Here is a 7896-nt window from a genome sequence, read left to right as displayed (position 1 = left end):
CATATGTGTGATGTGAAATGAGAGCTATGAGATGGAACTTCGAGTGTCGGAGCACGAACACCCGAGAGGTACCCCTGCATGAGTAATTTCATCCCATTCTCTTTGTGCTTTCCCCTACAGATTATCGAGAGTGAGTTACGTAGGAGCACCCTCCTCTCAGAAGTAACAGATTCCAAGGATACCGAACCAAGGTACAGAGGGTAACACGTTTTTGGGATCCGAAGGGTCCTGAGGAATTCCGGTGTGACCCAACAATGTGGGCACTTAAAACACGGCAGAAACATGTCGACACTTTGGCAGTAAGGAGGGGTGAAGGAACTCTTTAACTTCTATCACCATTATCCTTCACGTTTTTAGACCGGTGGGTCCAGGAATAAATTGTTGAGAAGAGACCCCACTGAGCTAGTTTTAACCTTCACTGCACTTTTCTTTCGTTGATCCCAATGTATGTTTTTCCATGTTTGTATTGTCTTCCTCTCCCTTTGCTCCACCCCAGGCATTGGTCTGCGCAGGGTTGTATTGAAGTAAGCCCAATGATGAAGCAGGTCACGATTTTGTGAGTGAAGGCAGCATTTTTTCACAGAGCATGTGCCACCTTTGGATTACAATTCCCTACTCCTCCATGTGTGTTATAGTAAAGGGGGTGCACTTGCCAGGTCGACATTGCAGTATAAAACTGCGCACAGACACTGCAGTGGCAGGTCTGAGATACCTTTTCAGGGCTACTCATGTCGGTGGCACAATCAGTGCTGCACACCCACTAGTAGCATTTGATTTACAGGCTCTGGCACACTCAGTGCAATTTACTAGAGACTTACTAGTTAATCAAATATGCCAATCAGGGAAACACCAATCCAAAAACACAATTTACATGGCGAGCATATGCACTTTAGCACCAATTAGCAGTGGTAAAAGTGCCCAGAGTCCTATAACCAACAACAACAACCGGTCAGGAAAAAATAGGAGGAAGAAGCAAAAGGTTTGGGTATAACCCTACAAAAGGGCCAAGTCCAACATAGTTCCCTTCCAGCTTAAAGCCAGGGCAGACCAATCCATACCTCGATGGGCTTTCCTGCTTGGGGCAATAGAACATGGAACCTGGCCAGCAACAGCAGGGGTCTATTCCCATTGTTCGTCTCCCTGACCCAGTTGGATGTCTCTGTCCATACTCTCAGGACCCAATATGCTGACCTATGGGGAACCCTTCTCTTCACCCGTGGACCCCATCTGTGCAGTGCCTAAACTTACTTTGCTCACAGATGTGTCCCAACAGGCAGACAGTACCCACATGGCCAACACAGAGGTGTGGCTCAGTCCACTCCCGGGGTTTGACTCCTGTCTCCCTCCAGTGGCCACTTTGTCTGCCAGGACAGCCAGCCACAGTGGCCACTGACAGCTGTCAGTGATGAAAGCCATGCCTTATACCTCTCTTGGTTCTCTAACCACTGTGGCGTCAGAGAGTGGGGGGCGGTAGCCCCAGGTGTCTGACCCCCTTTGTCTACTCTCCCTCGTGCCAGATCAGGTAAGGCATCCTGAAACGGGCCCACCAGCCCAGTGTCTGTACTCTGAGACTGGACAGGAGACGGGGTGGGCTCTCCCACAATTTGTCCTCCTCCCTTGGTCTCTGTCCCCTCTGACCTGGAGTGGTGACCCTAGACTCCAGAATTGTCAGGGCAACTGTGGCAGGTGTCCAACACAATTCTCCCACCAGTTCATGGGTGCTATCCTGCACCTGGTTCACCAGCCTAGGGTCTGTACCCTTAGGCTGGACAGGGGTCAGGGGTGAGGCTTCCCTCTCCATGTCCCCCCTCCTGGGGCCCTGCACCCTCCCACCTTGAATGGTACACCCAGAAGACAACCCGATAGGGGCACTGCTATCAGTCACCCCTTCCTCCAGGTCAGGAGGGACACCCTGAACCTGGTCCTCCAACCCAGGGTCTGTACCCTTAGGCCGGACCTGTGCCTGGCAATCCAGGACTTCCGAGGGAGTACACCAACCCCCCCCAAGGGAAACACAATTCTCATGATTTGTGCGAGAGTCTGCCTGGCGCAGGTCTACAGCTTCCTGTCCACCTGACAGAGCATGAAGACCCCCCCCCAGGCCAGAAGTAGCCTCATGAGGGTCAGTCCTGGGATGCTCGGACCTCAGAGATGACAACCCCAGACCCACTGGTCCTTCCACTGGGGACTGCACCCCCCTCACCCTTTTCTCTGGACTCATGCACCCTCCCAACTGGAACGGTGCTGCCAGACACCAGAACTGGTGGGATGCTTGTTACCGCAGTTCCCCCCAGTTCACCTGACACTTTGGGATCTCCCTCAGGGGATGGCATCCTGCTACAGACTAGGCCCTCTTCCTGGTGTTCACTCATGGAACCAACCTGGCCCTGTGCTGGGTTTCAGGCACCTTGGGACACAGCCCACTCAACTCTTTCTCCTCTGATACAGGACATGAGACCCTATACCCCTCCCACTACACTGGGACCGATTTGGGCTTCCATACATCTCTCCTTCCTACTTGGTTGGGGGAAACCTGAGCCACCCTCTTCAGGATCACTCCCAAAAGCTTCTTCAGACCCTCTGTAATCCACCAAAAGATCTGCCTCCAGTGCAAGCTCCCTGGGGTCAGAGAACTCGCACTCCACCGGCTGTTGGCATAACTCTGGAAAACAGGGACTTAAAATATGCTCTCCAACAATTGAATCACACAGCCCTACACAAGTGTTGACCATGCTACTCTTTGCCTCACCATCCAGTGCCTCACACAAGTACCTGACATCCCCCTCCTGAAACTGGCAAAACAGTGTCTAACTGTTTCTGCCACTCAAACCACACTCTTCTGGGTGGTCTCCATACTCACATACCAAGGCTTCTACCATGGGGAACCCCTCTCCCTGCATCTCTCATCTAGAGTCAGTAGAGTGTCCATCCCACCACTAGGAATATGAACCCCTGTGCCAGTTCCCCAGTCCACATCAGGGACACAGCACACCACTGGAGCTACCTCATAAACCTGAACCCCCTCGGTGTATGTTAACCCCTCCTTCAAGTCAGGCACCACATCTCTGGGTGTGTGTACTTCTCCCTCCAGCTAAGATGGTGGCAGCAAAACTGTACGGTGTTTAGACACCCTACAGTTTTGCTGCCACCATCTTAGCTGGACTCCACCTCCAACCCAGCCAAGCTCACTACATGAGCTGTGCACATTCCCTTTTCAGCTAAGGCTCGCTCTAATGTAGTGTAGTTCGTACAGATCTATATAGGATCTGCACGTTTAGACAACATAAACTAAGGGACTGGTGTCCAGACTGATTCCAGACACCCCCAAAGGGGATGTTAGTCTGTAGACCAGCTAGCTCAGAGTGCCACTATAAACCCCACAACCTTACCAAGGAGCGAACTGTTTCTGGCAACTATCAAACATGACAATCCTGACCCCTCAGGGATCGTGGAAACAGTACAGTACTTTTCGCTCAGTCACTTGTGCTCATTTGTTCTCAGAGAGATATACAGAATAAACGGTGGGGACGTTTTCAATAAGTATTTATTGAACCAGCATCATTCTCATTGGGGAAAGAATGTGGCCTAATGGCTAGGGCGGTCGACCTCAGTGCTGGGGAACCGGTTTCAAGTTTCGGCAGGGATGCTCAATGTTCTGTGATTCTGGGCAAATCATTTAATCTCCCCGTGCCTAACAAAAATGAATATGTCCCTCTGTAGCGTAACTGGTGCTCATGTAAAGCTCTCTGATACCTTTGGGTCTAGTTCGAGCTATATAATACTCCAAAAAAAAAAAACAATTCTAGTATAAAATATGCGTGCTGCAACAACCATTAGGCAGAAACAGATATATATGATTATAAGCACTAACAGAGTAAAAAAAAGGTAGAATTCTACCATGGTGCTAAAACAGTGACAGTAATCAGGAGTACTCCTGATATGCAAACCCTAACTAAATGTACCTAAATGTATCTAGCATGTATGTAGGTGTGTGGAAATTTAGTTTGCGAACTGAACATTATCTGCGCCATCTTGTCTCTCCCCAGCGCGACACACAGGAAAGCGCACGGCAGCCATTTTAGGCACTTTGGTCTCTCCCTGCTCATTGCCGATCGCCAGCGCGTCCCCCTGGCGCTGCAAGTATCCCCCCCCGCGCGCCGGCCACCCCCGCTCTCTCATACACGGGCCATAAACCCTCTCCTTCTGCGCGACCCTGCCATGGAACCACATCCCACGCCTGACTGACATCCCATACATGGTCATGCACCTCTTTGATAACCCCCTTCCTCTGCGCCCCATTGTCCGAACCGATCCCAGGCCATCACCTAGCCCTGCGGATGCAGTTTATTGCCCCTACTGTAAGGGAAACACCCCACATCAAAGGGATTACAGTAGATCAAGGCCCCCCACCCCCTGAGACCCGACCGGTCGCACACACCCCCGGGAATTGGCGGAATGTCCAGCTGTGTGATAGCCATCTCCTACTGTGGGTGGGGTGGGGACTTCCACTGTAGATATGTGTGGGAACAAGCTCGAAGTGGGGATTCCGAGGATGTTCTTTCATGTATCAAGACAATCTCAAGAATGTGCCATGTATGATAAACCTGCAATAAAGTCATAAACCTGTGTATAAGAGGCCAGGCCTCAGAGATGCAGTTAGAGCACCTCGTGACGATACTTCGCTGTCTGATCTGATGTGTTCCACTCCGACGGAATAAAACTTTGTTTCCTGCCTTCCAGTCTCCTGTGCCTGCCTCTTTATTGGTTTAGCATCGAATGGTATAAGAGCCGATTACTGCCGGGCAATACTTGTAAGGTTATCGACTACGACTGCCGCTACCATTTAACAATTGGCGTCCCAAGCGTGGGGCCCATCAGCGACACGTGGATCCAGTGGGAGAGGTCCCGACGACAGAGTGAACGACTGCAACGATCGGGAGAGCTCCTGCCCGATAGACCCTCGTCTGGCAGCCGATCATCCGAACTTCACTGGTTCCGAGCAGACCTCTCTCGAGTGATCTACGGTCCTGACTGGGAACCATCAGGAGTGCCGCGGCAAATACGGAGAGTAGAGGACGATCGGGCGCTGGAGGCGGAAGACGAGAAACTGTCCACGCGGTCCGGGTAAGGTCGTGAAACACGACAAATTGCGAAACGATTGATTGATTGATTGATTGATTGAAAAATACTAGTATTGCTTATTGATTGTTCTCTTTGAGATATTCGCTGTCTACAAACGGGGAGGAGTAGAAATACTCTCTCTCTCTCCCTTTGCAGATAGTGAAGGGTAGGTAACGCATACTTTTGTCCCCGTTGTAACCCGTCGTGCCTATCTTTATCTCCCCACTGATTGATTGTCCGAACATTGATTGTTTTGAAGGATAGTGCTCTTTGAGATATTCTCTGTTTGCAAATAACGTAGAATAGGAATATTCTGTCTAGTCTTTGCAAATAGTGAAGGGTAGGTAACGCAGACTTTTGTCCCAATTGTAACCCGTCGTGCCTATCTTTATCTCCCCATTGATTGATTGATTGTCCGAACACTAGTTGTTCGATATTGGTTCTTTGGAGGTATTCTCTGCTTACAAATAACGAGGAATAGAGATATTCTGTTTAGTCTTTGCAAGCAGTGAAAAGATAGGTAGTGCTGACTTTTGTCCCCGTTGTAACCCGTCATGCCTATCTTCTCCCCACTGATTGGTAGTTGGTTCTGCCCGGACCGCTTATTAGAGGTGGACCATCCGGCTCCACTGGAAGGCACCCCTAATAAGGACATGTTCACTAAATATGGACTAGTCGCCGTAGCTTATAGCAAGCTATGGCATAAATATACAAGGAAGGACCCCGAGAGTCAGTGGCCACTGATGGGATCCTTCGACGACCATAAGATAGAAATGCTAGAAATAGCTCTGCGTAGCAATAAAACGACGCCTACTATGCTTGACAGTATCGGCATGTGGCGCAAAGAAGCAACACAACGGAAAAAGAGGGAAGAAGTAAAAGCAGAAAAGGAATTACGAAAGGCAGCTCACCTTGCCGCTAGAAAGTTAGAAGAAGAAATAAAGGAGAGAAGGGAAACTAAACTAAGACAGGAGCCCGAAACATCAGGCCAGTACGCTGTTCGGACCCCCTCTATGCTCTACCCTGAGTTGTCCTCTAAGCAACGAACGAATGACGAATTACTATTAGGTCCCCCGATCATTTACATGCCCCCTCCATACGCACCCTCCCAATCGGTAGTGCAACACCCACAACCCCCAAACACAAGCGAAAGCAGTACAGGGGCCTCGGTCCTCACGGCCTCCGCGCCGGCCGAGCCTCTTGTACTGAACACAACGTTGGCAGTAACGTTGGATGACCCTGAGATGAGAAAGAAAGATTCCACCAGAATGAATCGACTAACAAAGGATGAACGGGCAGGAATCGACAAGATAGTAGGGACACTGGTGGAGCGAAAGGAAAGTGAGGAGTATATAACAGACGTGTATAACTCGTATGCCGACAACCGCAGACGACACTTTGTCGTACGACTTTGTTATCACGCCCTGAATACATATGAGGATAGGTACCACGATAAAGGTCCCGAAGGCTTAGCGGCCCTATATAGGAAGGTAGACATTGGGGAAGAAGGAGAGGGCGATGTGACGAACCTCTTCACTCGTACACTCGAGGTCTATCGACACCTTAAAGAGCACAGACAGACAACCAAAGCAGAAACTCCCATAGCGACTAAGCCCCAGGCAGGAAGGACTGATACCATGATGCCCATCAAAGAGGCCGCCCCCTACTGGGTCCCCCCACGAGGTCAGGGAACACATGACGACATCAACCACCAAGATGCGAAGGGAAGGGTTGTATATAATTGGGTCTACCAGCCATGGGACCGACAAGACATTTTGACCTTTAGAAAAACTCTACCCGACTTAAGAAAGAACCCGACTGCCTTCTACACCGAACTAGGTACAGCCTTAGGTTCAACAATAATGACTTTAGCAGATATCGACTTGTTCTTCGGGTTATGTCTGCCGGCTGATGTGTGGAAGCAAATCCGGAAAGTTGACCACGCTGAGCCGTTCGGATATACCTGGGTACAACTTGATACCATAGATAAACAGCGAGAACCGGGACAGAAACCCCCGAAAGCCATATTGGAGCTCCCAGACAAGATTGTACAGAAGTTGAAGACTCTAATCCCAGAAAGAAAGGTAGACTGGTCGATAGTGACGGCTTGTCGCCAGAAACCCCAGGAGGATGTGTCTGAATACTTCTCTCGATTCGAGACTGTGTTTTCCGATTATAGTGGCCAGGACATGACCACTGCAACCGGACATCACCTCTTTGTCCAGAATTATGTGAAGGGTCTGTCACAAGAAGTCTCCCAGAAGCTACAGACCAGCAAGAGTATTTGGGCAGCCTCCAAACCCGCAGCAATCCTCCAGATGGCCCAATACTACGAAAACCAAAAGAATGAGAACGATAGGGCGTCAGAGAGGAAGAAAAAGGAACTGAAGGAGAGGGTAATGATAGCACAGTTGCAAGGGGTGACCATAGGAAGGGAACCCCCAAAAGGGAATTACCAACCAACCGCCCCTAGAAAGCTACCCCCTAGAGACCATACACCTGCACCCTACAACGGACGGAGAGACTTAGATGGGAACCAATGTGCGTTCTGTAGAGGGTTCGGACACTGGAAATCCCAGTGCCCGGTCCTTCTGGAATTAAACAAAAATAGGGACCCCAGAGACACAGCATATGACCCCAGAAATAGAGGACAGGGACGAGGGTACACGAACGACGCCATCAACGACAGGCCAGGCAGACCAAACACCTTTGATCGCCCCCGACAAAACCAGTGTCAGCAGTCCGACTATGAAAGCACCCATGACTTCGCATAGG

The sequence above is a fragment of the Triturus cristatus genome, chromosome 4_1, assembly GCF_964204655.1.
Source record: "Triturus cristatus chromosome 4_1, aTriCri1.1, whole genome shotgun sequence".
NCBI lineage: Eukaryota > Metazoa > Chordata > Amphibia > Caudata > Salamandridae > Triturus > Triturus cristatus.
This window is presented reverse-complemented; position numbering follows the sequence as displayed.